General features: G+C 39.5%; 1 protein-coding gene across 1 annotated transcript in view; it reads left to right on the top strand.

Moving 5' to 3' along the window:
• Positions 1–5,792: 5,792 nt before the first annotated feature.
• Positions 5,793–16,052, top strand: part of LOC107039405 (protein split ends) — a 139,876-nt gene continuing 129,616 nt past the window's right edge. Inside the window, 1 exon segment of the mRNA XM_029126197.1 lies at positions 5,793–6,207. The gene's annotated coding sequence lies outside the window, so the exon portion shown is untranslated.

Here is a 16,052-nt window from a genome sequence, read left to right on the forward strand (position 1 = left end):
AGAAAATCCGTCACCAATATTTTTAATAGAAAAAATCTTAATAGAAAATTCAGACAGAAAAATCGAAATCTATTGACTTTCTCCTGTCAAATATCTAATAGAATTTGTGCAAAAAACGAGTAGAATTTTATCGAGAATTCTCTAGAATTTTAATAGAATTCCTATAGATTTTCTACCGATTTCCAATAGAATTTTGTAGCAAATTCCCTAATGTTTTCTATTCAATTTTTTTAAAGGTGAATTTGAATTTTAATTTGACGCGATAATGGGAGTTCCCGGAAATTATGAGAATTCAGGCGACTATTGTCTCTCACATTCGCAATTTATTCAAAATTAAAATCCTGCAATATTCATTCTTCAGGATTAATTCGAGAATTCAGATTATGATTTAAGTTATTATTCATGAATAACTGCATCTCAAATTCCCGGAAATGTCCTCTTTGTCTCTTTTCAGACTATAGTATTCCATTTTATTTTCATTCCGGCTGTGCACAAACATTCCGATCCAAAAATATATTGTGGCATTTGGCTTTTTGCTCCAGCGGTTCAATCCATTTTTTTCACCTCTCAACTGCTGGAGAGAGCTTTTTCGGATTGTATTGTGTGTGCATGTATCAGGATTTTTGCATAGAGAGCGAAATTCAGCGTTCTCTCTCTCGAGGCGTCGCTATTTTCCTCAGTTACCAGATATAATGCATCGGTCCCCAGAGTTTATCGACTATTCAACTGGGAGTACTGTCGCTATTACTGCCCCCTCCCACCTCCTACCAGACACCTCCAAAAGTGCCAACACGGTCTAATCTCCATCTCTCTGGCTGCAGTAGTGAAAATGATGCCAAAAAATACGGAGTAAAACATTGGAGGAGGCTGGCTCAGAACATGAGAACGATCGCAATACAATAGTCGTGCGTGGCAGTAATTATCATCATACTCCCGTGTCCTTCGGACTTGTGTGACAGACACCTCTCCTTTCCCCGCAATTGCCACTCAACAAAAACTCGCCAAAACAAGCAGGAGTTCGAGCCTATCCGACAGAAGGCATGTGACCGTTACTTTTTGCGTCATTAGCTTCTTTCTTTTTTTTTATTTCTACCAATTCCATTGGTGAAAAGCTTCCGAATGAGACCGTAGCAATTCCCTCCTATGCGATGTTTACAGGAAAATATTCATCCTTTCAATGAAAAAGATTTATACAAATGGTTGAATATCTCCGAAACGGCTCGGCCAGTTGTGCCTATCGAAGATACCACCCTTCAGTATTTTAAGAGCTATAATCACACTAAATTTTAACTTGCTATCCCCATTTTTTCTCAAGTTATCGTGCGTACAAGAATGAAAAAAATTAAAAAACGAAAAAACGAAGATATCTCGGAAACTTTGTATGAACGGATATGTATATTTTGATTGATCTAGATAGTGATTGCCGAGATGAGTATTTTGAAAAAAAAAAATGAAATTCGTCCAGACATCGGCATAATCGTAATTTTGGATTGAAGTTAAATTTTGAATAAGCCGATTGTTAATATTACTCGCCAATTTTTCGATTATTAAAATAACCACCAATTTAAATATTTAAATTTCGAAATATTTTATCAACCAATAATTGAGAAATTAAATTACCAATTATTATATTATTTTGCAAATTTCAATGAAGATAAGTAAATCTGAATTATTGTAAAGTGCAACTTCTCATAATATTACTAAAGTAATGATTGATACCGATCTACGGATCCCTCAAGTTGTTCATGAGATATTTGAAGAAATATTTTTACACAAAAAGTTGTGTATCTCAGGAACCTTTCAGCCGATTACGCACATTCAAAATACCAACTTTCAGTGTTATAAGAGCTAGAACCATACCAAATTTCAACTTGCTATCCCCATTTTTTCCCAAGTTATCGTGTGAAAAAAATTTAAAAAAATTAAAAAACGAAAAAACGGCGACATCTCCGAAACTTTGTATGAACGGATATGTATATTTTGATTGATCCAGATAGTGACTGCTGAGATTAGTATTTTGCAAAAAAAAATTGAAATCCGTCCAGACATCGGCATAATCATAATTTTGAATTAAAGTTAAATTTTGAATAAGCCAATTGTTCAAACAGCGCACCAAAGTTGAGCTCAATAATAGCTACAATGAGCCAAAATTTCAGATTTTTATCTACAAATTTCACCGTATATATGTGGAATTTTCTAAAAAAATTCATTTACAATCAAAATTAAAAAATCGAAAAATCAGTTAAAAACAAGGCTTCCATTCGGCAGCAAAAGAAAAATAAATGCCCGAAACTAATCATCACAATTTCACTCCGACTCCCCGGAATCCCAAATAAAATTTTCTCTCTCCATTTATTTTCCCCCAAACTTTATCCTCAAAAATTCAAGGGGGTCGATGAAGAACTTCGCCTCACGTACAGAGACTTCTTCTCCGTACATCTTAGCGCTTAGTCCCCTCTCATTTCATCTGCTCTCATCACTCTCATCCTCTCCTCGTCGCCCGATTCATCATGCCATCTTCCTCTCTCAAACCCAAACAGTTGGCATCATCTTCATCGCACCATCAGAAACGGAATTCTTTCCTTCTCCGGTTGGCCGTTCACTGCGGCGCTGTACGTTTTCTGGTGTTGGTCGATTGCCTGGCGTCCATGAAGCCAGCACAGGCAGCCCGCAGCCAAGCAGCAACCAGCATCGCCGACGGTAGTTTCGAGTCCCCCAGCAGTGTTGCCGAGTTTGAACGCGAAAGCCACAGGGTTGCCAAGTCACTGCCTGGCTCCTCATGCCGGTGTTGCTTGCGCGCGTCGCTCCACCTCTCTCTCGCGATATTTCTCGCTCTAGCCCCCCCGCTCCTCCCGCAAACCTCCCGCACAATCCGTTCGTTCCCCGCCGAGCGTTTCGCCGCTCTTCGCGACTACTCGCCTCGCTTTTCGCTCGTCTCTCTTCCTCTTCATTCCACCCCGTTCCACCCCCCATGCGCCCCTCTCGCACGTACAAACTCCAAGGCGTACGCAATCCCTTTCGCTCTTCCACCGCGTTTCTTCCCTCGGACCCTCTCTCTCGCGCTCACCGCGATCGCGAACTGGAATCAGCCCGTTTCACCTCTCCTCGCCGCACTACATGCCCACCCAGCCACGCTGCCAGCTCGACTGTGTACGAGACCCGAGTGTCTCAGGACCGTACACTCCATTCTCGGGTACTTGAAAGGTTTTTTTTTCACTCAAGTTTATAACAAAAAGCCTTTAACTCCGCAGCGGCGGCGATTTCCCCATTTTTGAAAGTTTGGTTTTTCGTAAAAATTTCAACATCCCGGTGTTCGATAAAAGTTTCCCCCTGACGAGGCGCTTTTTTTCCAGGTAGTATGCACTGTTAACTCGGTTAATTCAGGATGATAAGAGTGGGGTAATCGCGGAGGGGAATTTTGAACGATTTTTCCATCGTCAAATGAATAGTTGCACGAAATTTTTCGACTGTTTGAAAACTTTCGCTGAAAGTTCATGATGGAATGGGGATAGATATAGAGCGAATGAAGGAGGACGGGAGGATGGTTACTGGGGTAGAGAAGAGGAGAGTAATATGTGTGTGAATGTGTGTGTGTATGTGTGTGTGTGGCCACGATCCCGCGACTTTATATCCAGCAGACACGAGCAGTTGGATCGATGAAGTTATATCCGGGTATCCACTGGCGTTCTACGCGTACTCTCGTATTGCGAGAGTACGTGGCGAAAAAAAATGCCAGTCTTGAATGAAGAAAGAAGAAATGAGATAGAGAGGAAAAAACATTGAAATGATAAACGAATGGCGGAGGGAATGGGGATAAAGAAAATACCGTGAAGACGAAGACAACGTTTTGCTGCTTCATTGGACCGAGTCAAAATGCCTTTCCCCTCTCCCCGTGATGATTTTTATATATATTTTCCCCCCATGTTGCCACAGGACTGCCACATCTCGAGATAAGAGTCTGTCTCAAAAATTTTCGATAAACTCGGCTTACGCATGCCTACGTGGAGCTATAAATAAGGCATTCGTACTATAAATAAAGAAAAAAAACGTGAAAAAGTACTGAGTGAAAAAATTTTCACTCCAAAGTGATCCGGATACACTAGACTCGAAGAAACACTTAGATTTCGAGGTCGCAGCAGGTTATTTTTGCTTGAACACGCAAAATGGCTTGTAGCCGGGTATAAATCTAATAAAAAGTCACTACGCGTCAAAGTTGACTGTACTGAACATAGCGAATAAATCTGTTCATAGGAAAAGAAGATGAAAAATGCGAAAATTAAAAATATCCTGAATAAAGTTGCATGTTTAACGTCGATCGCCTTTGATGAACATTTTTGATTGATCATGAAGCCAAGATGTGGACGCCGATGCCACAGAATTCGTCTGTCCCATGCATAGTATACTGAAATGCATAACAATTACAGTAAAAAAAAAATTCACCTCAGTACTCCACAACTAAAGGGCAAAATTGCTTGTGGTGAATTTTTTATATTTCAAGTCACAATGTGAAATTTCAGCGAAAGAGCGTCCACTATAAAGTATTCCTCAAACGACCCATCCCCTTTAAGTCGGGGAGAGCCACACACAGTACGCCCGTTCGTTCGCTCCGAACGGCCGAGGTACTTGGGTATAACGTTGCTTGCGACCCGTTCTCGCGCAAAACTTCTCTCCTTCATAAAACAACGTGTGTGTATTGCTTTATGATTTCACCAGTGTTGCATCGATAAATTTTTATCCCCGAAGAATATCAGCAATTACCACCAATTGAACAAATTCAGCTGTATCAAATACAACGTATGTCCACCAACAAGTACATCTACCAATGCAATTATTAAAATCCCCCCGAATACAGTTACACCAATATAAAATAACCAGTGTTACGTGCAAGTGTTCAACAATACAACAAAAACACGGGATGCAAATACATCCTCAGTCGAGTGGTATTCCGCGAAAGAAAGCCATCCTCAACTCCTCTAAACCCGTACCTGTTTAAAACCTGGACGTGTAATTCTGAGAACGAAAAATAAGAAAACACGAAATACTTGTCGTCTAAAACTCCGCTCAGGGGCATCACTTCGACATCGACAACCTCCTGCACCGAGGGTTTAAAAATCATCATCAAAACCCTCGCTCAGAAGGAAGAAAAAAAATCCTTTCATCAGGAATTCAAAACAGGTGCATACTCCTCTCTCTCTCTCTCTCTCTCGTCCCCTTCTCAAGTCCCGCTCTCCAACCCCGAGACGAAAAAAATCGTCTGAAAATTTTCAGAGCACTTCAAACCTCGCTGAAAAACCCATCGGAAAATTATTAAAATTTCCATTGAATGCAATTCTCGGAGAAAATAAATCCACTCTAATCTCGAACTTGTAGCGCCATCGGGGGCCCCGCCGTGATGCATCCCTGTCCTGCCGCAACTCCCCTTCTCTTCCACTCCAACATTTTCGCCCGCCCTCCACCGCGATATGGCTCTTTCTCATGCTCGTTTGCTATAGCGGTACATCCCCCCCACCCCACCGGCGCACCGCGCCTCTAGAGAACGTCGACGTCGTTTCAGCCTTAACCCCCCTCAATGCTCTCTTCCTCTCTCGCACACTTCTAGCACTAAGTCCCCCCCTGCCGCCGCCACTACAGCCGTCGTGACCCTCCCCCCGGCCGCGCTCTTTTCCCCTCTTTCGTCTCTGTTGTACCGTGCCTCGCTCTGCGCCCGGCCAACCGTCCGTCCTTACGTCCGTCCGTCCACGGTGTTTCGATCTATGGTTGTGTCTGTGTGTGTTCTCCCTCCGTGACGTTAACCTGGCGGCCCTGAAAACGCCACGGGACCGTTTACGCACCGAATTCGGCCACCATCAACTAGAAATACACGTACGGAGAGTTTTTAAAGAATCATATAAACGTTAATATAGTGAATAGATATTAAAAATCAATTAAATGAATATATCGTGAGCACACGAAGTCTCACGTACGAGCATTTGAAGTCGCGGGTATTATTTCGTGTAGTGTGTGATTTTTTTGTGTCAATGCCCAACTCAACGTGTTGTATATTTGTGCTGAATGCCCTGGTGATCGTTTAATGCCTTCCACATTATCCTCATTATTCGATATGTCATTGGAATTAATTTAGTTGTATGAAAATGTGGTTATGGAGAATTTTAGATTGAGGTGATTTTGTGTGGAATACTGAGTGTGACCGACGGGAGAGTTAACGTGGTAAGGATTTCAACGCCCTGGGCGCGTCTCTCTTTATTTGATATGTGAATTTAATGAATTATCGGGGGGGTTTTGTGTGTGTGTGCATCTTTTTTCGTCGTTAAGTTCGCAGATTATTTGTCAGTCTCGTGACAGGACGATGGATGCTTCTTCTGTACCACCCTCTCCGCCACTAACACACATGCAGAGTCATTGCATTGATGACTCTGCATCACGAATTCCAGGGCTTATCCTCTTTCGAATTTGTCTGATTCGTCGTTGAGTATTCTTGGTGGATTTCTCCTCTTGGCTTGAAGGAATTTACAACTTTTTTCGTTTCGAATTATACGTATACTTGCTGCTAACAACTAGAACACCTGCACTGATTCCACATAAATCTCCACTTTTTTCGTGTTCATAGTTCAATAGTCCTGCAAATATCGCGGGTGTAACGTTCATTATTGTTTATCACTGATCAGTGGGCGAGTTGGGAGAGCAGAAGTTAAATTGATGGGAGAAAATTGAAGAGAATTACGCTGCAACGTACATCTCCACAGTGCTATCAACAATATGTTCAATGTTTTTGTGATGAAAAAACTAAAATCCAGTGTTCAATCTCTCGTGATTGTTTATAAACCGGGGAAATGGTGAATGAATCGGGAACAGTGGAATTAACGAAATTAAGTTTCAAATTTTTTTTTCCATCGTGGGACGCGGCGACTACGCCGCCTCCTTGTGCGCGAGCTAGCTCTCTTCCAACAGAAAACCGTGTTTCTGTCTCCAGTAGTGCACGTTGACCCGGCGAGAACGCCCGAGGAACAACGTATCGCTTTTTGTTATACAATAATAACATTTATTTAGGGTTTTGGGGTCGGTCAGTGGTCCGGGGACATAGGAGTGATTAATCAGGGGATGATACCGGATGCTTCAGGTTCGCAACTCTTCACCATCACCATTTATTCCCATTATTTCAATTATTCTTTATTATGATGCATCGGAGTTTGGTTTAATGTTTTTGTGTGCCACGAAATGGTGTACGTGTTTACCGACTGAGGGAGAGAATGGTGTTTGGTGAGAGTGGAGGAGAGAGAGATGAGGCAAAATGGTTACGTTTTTTGTGTGTAACGCCCCATGTTTCTCGTCCGACACCCGTCCAGGGGTTACAAAAAAACATTGAGCATTTTTTTTTTGAGTTGAAACGCTTGGGGTACGCATTTGTCCGATGTCGAATTTCAAACGATGGTGTTCACCTTGCGCTCGTCTACGCGCCCCTGTTTCGCATCTCTGTGAACTGAATTTTGTGTTTGAGTTCGGTTTAGATAGATCTGTGTGATGCACCAATGTTAAAACTTTGCGCTGGGTACGCAGAGGTGAATTAGTTCCAGTGAGACACGAGTGAGGAACAGTGATTTGAGTGAGAATAGCGAAAATTGTTTTGAGATGTTTTTTACGTTTTTGCTGTTGGGAGTTGGATGCATTTTGGGGGCTTAGCTTTGATTTGTGAGACTTTTGGGTGAACTTGTCACCCTGCAGCCGACGGTGCATTAATAGGCACGAGTTGTACGTATTAAAGTTGCATCTAAATCTGTTCTTGGTTAAAAATAAGCAAATGGTACGTGTGTGTACGTGGCTCGTATTCTTTCTGTCCGAGCAAACGTAACGTGAGGTGCAGTTGTTTTTTCGTTTTTCTTGAGTTTTTATTCCTCTTTGGTGAGGGCTTGCTGCGCCTGGGGGGCGGGATGCTGAGGCCTAACGAGTGTGATATTGTGCGTGGTGGAATATGCCTGCAAATGTTTTATCTGGAGTGTGCAATGGTGTATAATGTGGGAGATATTTTTCTCGTAATCCGGGTGATGATGAGGTGAGCCCTCGGATTCTCGCCGCTGTGGAAATTTTTCAGTATCTTCTTTTTTTACGAAATCAGGGGGCTTCGCATAGGGGGGGGGGCAGTGCTGGGAAGGGATTTAGGTTTTTGTTACAAGAATTTACACCGACGCCTTGGGCTCTCGGGATGTCGTTGGGTCTTGATGGTGCTGTTTTTGGAGTTTTTACTGGGTTTTTTAGGACGATGATGAGAGTGTGACGAATGGTGTGATGACTAGATGCGTTCGGGGATGGTGATAATGCATCGAAATGCTGCGTCCTCGTTGGAGCGTGACGCGGGTGCGACGATGCACAGTGTTGCGTTTGAATTGATATTCGCGAAGGCTTGTGTGGACTCTGGGTGCGTTACCAATGCGTCGGTGTACGTGGTATTTTTCGAGTTGGGTGGATTCGAAAGTCAAAGTGATGAGTTTTGGTTTTACGGGGGTTGTTGAAGGAGACGTTCGTCGGGGGTTTCTCAGGAGATTGTGACTGAATTTCGCGAGAGGATGACGAGCCAACTGCGTCGCGTCATTATTCCACCGTATTTTCTATGGATTTCATTCATTTACGCGTTTTAATCGCGCAATTTGAGGTCTGCTTGTATGTACGTGCCTTGTGATGCAATCAGCGCGAAAAATTCTTGTGAAAAAAGTGGTGGAGTAACGGTGCAATGTTATTGTTATCATCGAGTCATCGATAACACATGAAACAACAAGAATTTATTTGCTCGTCAGCGAACTTAGCTTTCATGGGATTATTTGGTGGTGTGAGTTGTCATGGAACTATTGGAGATTCGTTTTGTGATTTTGAAATTGTATATTTCTGGTTGTGATTACGAACGCTGCATTAGTGTGACATCTGGGGATTATTGATTGTCCTCAATTTTCAACGTGGAACTGAAGAATTCAGGCTCTTTTTTTCGGATTGCTCTGTGGATGAAGTTTTTATTCTTCTCGCGGTGAATTGCTGCAGGAAAAATGAATTCGCGAGGATGTGGGAGGGTTTTTTTTTCATGGTGAGCTCGAACTTTCGCGATTAGCGAATTCTTGATGACGTGTTTTTGCCGACGGTTGAGCGAAATTTGAGGTTTTTCTTTATGAGTCATGAAATTGTGAATTGAAGAGTGATATTCAGGGGAATTCAGTGGTTACTCTCGGGGCTCTCCAAGTGATTGAAAGCATTAGTGATATATTTAACGGGTAACAAGCCTTTGCACGATGACGTGGAAGCATTAGAAAGGTGATGCAACTCGTCAGGAGTGCCTTGGGAATACGGGTTAAAGCAAAAATTCAATTTTTTATTTCTCCTTCCTCCACTGGTGATTTCCACAGATGTGTTTTCTGCTATTTTTACATTCATGGGAGGGTTTTCATTTTTGCGGTGAGTGTTTTTTTTTGCCATTACTTTTTCTTTCTATGGAATTTTTTCATTTCAGTGAAATCGATTGTCTGTCAGTAGTGTCAGTTAAAGCAAGTTACTTTCGAATATTACCAGTGAATGGGTAATTCGGTGGAGAGTGTCACATTGAGTGCAACCGAGAAGTTCTGCAAAAACGATTGAATTCGTATTAAATAATGACGCAATTTACAATTCAACGTTTACTTGTATTTCGTCGACCTTCTCAGTGCTTAGCAATCATTATCATCGTTCTCGCGATTGTCGATTATATTTTGAGAACACTCATCTCTGAATTGAAAAGCAACTTCTCGTTCTTTTGTGAAATATTTTATTTATGAATTTAATTTGAAGGCCAGAGTATGCCACGTCACCAGAGGCTTGTCTCGCGAAATTCATTAGTTGAATGGAAATTGAAAAGAAAAAATACTTGGCAATTTAAATTGTCTAGGTAGTATCGTTGAACGATTTGAAAATCAAATTTATCAATTGACTTAACGAACTATCTCTCTGACCAGAGATTACATGCAACATACTCTAGTACTCGTTTCTTGAAACTGCAGGCATTGAGAGAAACGGAAAATGGGGAGATAAATCGCCGTTGAACATATGTGGACATAAAACAATCGTCATTAGTGCCGGTTATCAGGGTAGTACTTTGATCGCGAGTGTGTGAAACGAGTGGGTGAAAAAAAATATAATATTTATCAGCAAACCCGAAGAAAGACTATTGTAAATATGTCGTAACTGAGTTTGATATCAAAATGGCGTTCGATTAGACGACATTCTCAGACGCATCCAGTGTCGTATCGTTGTGTATCAATATTTTTAACTGCTGAAGAAAATAGACGTGGTTATCTGTAGGAATGTGTAAAACTAGTTCCTTGATTCTGATCTCGTTCGAGATTATTAACTTCTCGACCCGAAGGGAGCAAGTTATTGCTATGACCCCGAAAATCGAATGTGAAATTTCCATGATTTCTCCACATTTCGTGGCCTCTAGAGTCATTCTGATACGTTTTTGAAGATCTGTCTGTATGTGTGTGTGTGCGTGTGTGTGTGTGTACGTATGTAACACATAATTTTGTCCAACGATATCTTCTGAACAAATGAACCGGTTCAAAAAAATTTTTTTTCAATCGTGATGCGTGTTAATGTGACTTAAAACTGATTAGGTAATGAAGAGGATCATCCCAGCGGTTCGTTAGTTATTCGCATAAAACTTGTTAAAAAATCGAAAAAAGTGACTTTTCTTTGAAAATTCAACAATTTTGCCGAGAATAATGATGGGTTTTGATTTTTTTTTAGTGTAGTCGATGCTACTACATGTCATTCGATTTCCATTGGATTCTGAGCCAAATCGTCTCAGCCGTTTTCTTGGTATCAGGGTGAAAATTAAAAAATTTGCGTTTTTTCTTTCTACACTGAGAGAAAAATTTCTAAAAAAATTGAAATTCTATGATTGATCCAAATAGTTCATCGATTGAACAGTAGCAAAACAAAATGCTATTGTGAGACACAAATATCGATTTGAACTAAACCAAAATTGGATTGTATGAAATCGATTTTGTTATAGTATAGTATATTTTGTTTATTTTTTTTCACAATTGCAATTGAAAAATAATCAGTTCAAATGATGATGAATTGCGTTTGTCGTAAACAAGAAACTACTCGCCGCGAAAGTCTCGCATCAATGAGTATCCAACAATATGTTATTCATAAACCAAATGAATATTTTATTGCATCCATGAATTCTGCTTTCAATCGAACAGATATTCTTTTGCGGGATATCGTGACGCTGATAAATTGGATAATTACATGCTTCATTCGAAGAAGTTATCTGATAATACAGACATTGATTTGCATGTGCTGGAAAGTAGATAGTAACAAAAAAAAAAAAGTTTAGATAACTGATCTCATTCTTTTTCCATCGAAAACATTAAAATTAAATCGATATTTGTGTCTTACAATACCATTTTGTTTTGCGACTATTTAAGTCGATCAACGATTTGGATCAATCATAGAATTTCTATTCTTTAGAAATTTTTTCTCTCAGTGTAATGAAGAGAAAAATGGGAATTGGTCGGGAAGTTATTGGTTCGACACGTAATGGGTCATACCCACTTGAATCCATCCGTAATGGGAGCGAGCGACCAACAACCTAGTCGAATTTCTTATTCTGTTCTTGAAGGGCTTTTTTACAACTTTATCTTCAAATTGAAGCTTAAGATCTTCAAAACTCTGGTTCTCTAGATTTATATATCCATTAATTCACTCAAACTCTTGCCTTAAAGTTAGAAGAGAAACGGGGAAATGATTAATGTTCAAAAATAATTTTTAGTTCCTTTATTCTCAAAATATTCATCGTAACAATGTTTCACATTTCAATCGACATAGCGCTCGGTTAGGCGAGATTTTAGACTCGTCTAGTACCATACCATATCGTCATTATTTTTCAAAGTATTTAAAATACATTTGTTCTTATTTATTTCCGGAATCACTTCGCTCAAAATTTTTCTTCTAAGTCAGAGGAGAGGAAAATATCGCTGCGTATCAATATTTTTAACTGTTGAAAATACACGTGGTGATCTATAGGAATGAGGAAAACTAATCTCTTAAGTCTCATGTCGTTCCAGGTTATTTATTCTTTTCTTGAAGGGATTTTTCACAATTTTGTCTTCAAATTTAAGCTTAAGAGCTTCAAAACTCTCGTTCTCTTGATTTATATCTTGTATTTACTAAAGATGAACGAAACGTGAAATTGTTTTATATCGAAATATCTCGAAACTGCCGCTAATCCTTAATTCTGATTGGTCAATATGTGACACGAAGTTATTCACAAAAAAACGCGGCATTTTCAAATTCTTCAGTGACATAATTTCAAATTCTTCAGAGGTAAATTTTTTTTTCACGTCATATATATATAATATATATATATTTCACATGTATATATATATTATCGGTGAAATTAATAAATTCTGTCCTTTTATGGAGACCGATTATTTAAAAAAATTGAAGATAATTAAGTGAAAATGAAAAATTCTTTATAGATTCTTTTACTCTACTTCGCTATTCACTTCAATCATTAGTCGAATTCTCTTTGATTCATTATCAATATTTACAAGGTATTCATGAGGAAATGAAATTCAATGAATTCCATTTCTTCATTTCAACAAATAAATAGATCAGCGCGCGCGTGAGCGCGCGTATAGATCTTGTATCCATTAATTCGCTCAAACTCTCGTCCTAAAGTTAGAAGAGAAAATAGGGAAATGATTAATGTTGAAAACTGATTTTTACTTCATTTATTCTCAAAATTGTCATTTTGGAAACGTTTCACATGTAAATCGAATGTAGCATTCGGTCAGACAAGATTTTCAGAACGGTCTAGTCTAGTGCCATGCCATATCGCCGTTATCTCTCACAGTATTTAAAATATATTTGTTCTTATTTATTTCGGGAATCACTTCACTCCAAATTTTTCCTCCAAGTTAGATGAGAGAGGGAAAATGGAAGGCGCGGAAAATGATTGAGGTCTAAAAATAATTTAGTTCCCGGGTCGTCGTCACAATTATGTTCTGGATACATTTCACAGTGATGTAAAAATGGCGGTCGATGAAACGAAACTCGGGAACTCATGCGGTCTCACATCGCTTCAAATCAATATTTCTAGTTATCAAAAACACACGTCGTTATCTCTGAAGGGGTGTTACACCGTTCTTCCGATTATCATTTCACTCGCACTACTCAGTCTGCTCTGGAACTTTTTTCAATGTTCGAAACTGAAATTCTCCCGATTTATGACGTCTGAGAATTACTTCTAGCTGTCATACTCGCAATTATTCTGAAAAACATTTCACATTTATCATTTGTTATCAATTTATTCAACTATCAAAAGACAGGTCATTATCTCTAGAAGTATAATAAACTGTTTTTCATTTTTTATCTCATTCGCTCTTCTTTATGCTTCTCTCAAAACTGCTGGAGGAAATTCCCAGAATTCCAAGTTCAAACTTAATTTTAAAATATGCGAATACATGTCCATCAATTCTCTTCAACTTTTGCTCCAAAGTCAGACGAGGAGATGGATGAGAATAATTGGCGTCTGAAAATCATTTTTAGCTTTCGTCCTCACAAATAATCTGGAAAGCATTTCACATTGATATAAAAATATCAATTTTTTCAACTTAAAAATACGCGTTTTATCTCTGGAGGTATAAAAAAAATATTTCATCGATTTTCTCGCAGAAATTCCAATTTCTATTGTTCAAAAAAAAACACTTATAATCAAATAAGGGATTTTGACCCTCTTGACCGTTGTAACCCTGGTAACCCTGAGCATAAAATTGAATATCAATTTTATCCTCAAATATAAATTTCAAATAATCCGAAAAAATGATAATAGTAATAATTTTCTCAAATTCTCGTTCTCCCGATTTATATGTCCATCAATTTCCTTCAACTTTTGTCCCGAACTTGGAGAAGAAAGAGAGCAGCTGTGGAAAAATGATTGATGTCTGAAAATAATTTTTAGCTTTCATCCTCACAATTAATCTGGAGAACGTTTCACATTGATATAAAAATGACATTTCAACCGATTAAATTTCCAAACTCGTCTAGATGCCATCACTTATGAATTTTTTCAAATACATATCTCTGGATTTACATGAAAGACTATTCCTTCCATTTTCATCTCGTTCACCGTTCCTCCTTCTGCCTTACAAACTTTTCGCAGAAATTTCAACAATTTAATCCCCAAATCTATGTTTCAAATTTTCCGAAACTCTCGTTCCCTCGATTTATACGTCCATCAATTCCCTTCAACTTTTGTCCCGAACTTAGAGAATAAGAGAAAGAGAGAACCTGATGGAAAATGATTTACGTCTAAAAATGATTTTCAGTTCCCTCTTCATCGTCACAAGTGTCATCTTGAAAACATTTCACATTGTGCACTCATACCCCTTTGGCTTGGAGCTGCATCCAGGCCACGAGACGATCAAAAATACATGCAAACTCATACTGAAAGGAGTGGGCAGAAAGGAAAAGGGGATAGAGAGGTGCGGTAGGAGGAGAGTAGTACCTTGGCACTCACCAACGGCTAGAGTAATGGACGTGCCGAAAAATTTTTGCGCGCATCCGTGGATATACGTTGCCATGTGCCTTAGACGTGAAAGCGAGCGCAAGGCTTTGTTGGGGGCTCTCTCGCTCTTTTTCACCCGTACCTTCTCCCTCTCTCTCTTTCTCGCCCTTTCTCTCCCCCAAGCATATATGTGGGTTCTCATTCGCCTCTGTGACTCTGGCCCCGTTCTTTTTTTCGTTCATGTAGGTACAGTATTCTCCTGGTAAACACGTTGCACGATACATGCAGTGTAATTCCAGGGAATAAGTGTGCACTTTCACCAGCCCTTCATGAACGTAAAATGTGAATATGTGCTGGTGCAGTCTGAGGGAGAATTTTTTTATTTCACCCCCGATCCCTACGCCACCACCGGGAAGCCATATATCATTTTTTTGTCGTTTCGTGCGTTTTATTTTTTTTTTACTTTTCACTCTGTCGAATATTTTAAAGTAATTCTCGATGTACGTGCAGGATTTTTTTTTTAATAGAAAAATTTTCCGTGTGAAATTTCGTGCATTTTTCGGTTCAGCCATTTTGTGGGGAGTCTTTTGGGGCGAAAAATTCGTTGGCACGTGGGTTACCAGGATAAACGCGTCTCCTCTCTGCTCCTACTTACTGGATATATGAGCCAGCAAATACCAACTGGCATTACTGCTATGATGTACGATTCACGCTATTCTCTGTCTCGTATTTACTCGCGGTTGCTATCCAAAATTGTCTTGTCTATTCTCTTGGTTGGGCACACGTATTTGCATTCGGTCATGTGAACTCGTGTAACTCCAGCCGGTGAGTAATACGTTGACATTTTCCCGGAATTCGGATGGGTCGTCCGTTTTTTTGAATTTTCGGAATTTTTGGGTGAGTTTATTTTTGTTTGAGAGTTACTAGGCTTGTGGGATTTTCACGGGGAATTTGGATGGAAACTATTTGAATTCTCTTGGAGTCTTGTTTGGGGAGAATTCTCCGGGGAATTTTAGACGGTACATTGTTGATAATTACTGGGAAGAGTTTCCATTTCGTGGGATTGGAGTTTGCTCTGTATTTCATGCTGAAAATCTGAAGCCATTGGGAGAGAAAATTTAGCCAGTGGTAAATTCAGTTCATCGCGTTTTAATTTGATATTGAATTTCATGGAGTGTACACAAATTATCCAGTTTCCCGCGAAATTTTTTCGATGGTAATAAATGGTGGTAATTTTGGTACTGACGGAATGTTTTTTATTTCATTATGAAAATTAAGTTTCGATTTGCATTAATGTGAAGCTGAATCTGATCAAATATTCGATTCTAGAAAGCACGAATATTTTTGAGGCATGTGAAAACTTCGAAAATGATCTCACATGCTGCAAATTCGCTTTAATTCGTTATACTAATGGGGAATATTTCATCAGTTTCAGGCTCATCGTCTTAATATATTTTCCAGATATTTTTGGAGGATTTTTAACTTCCTGACCCGAAGGGAAGAAGTTATTGTAATAACCCCGAAA

The sequence above is a fragment of the Diachasma alloeum genome, unplaced genomic scaffold, assembly GCF_001412515.2.
Source record: "Diachasma alloeum isolate Michigan unplaced genomic scaffold, Dall2.0 Dall_scaffold_00299, whole genome shotgun sequence".
NCBI lineage: Eukaryota > Metazoa > Arthropoda > Insecta > Hymenoptera > Braconidae > Diachasma > Diachasma alloeum.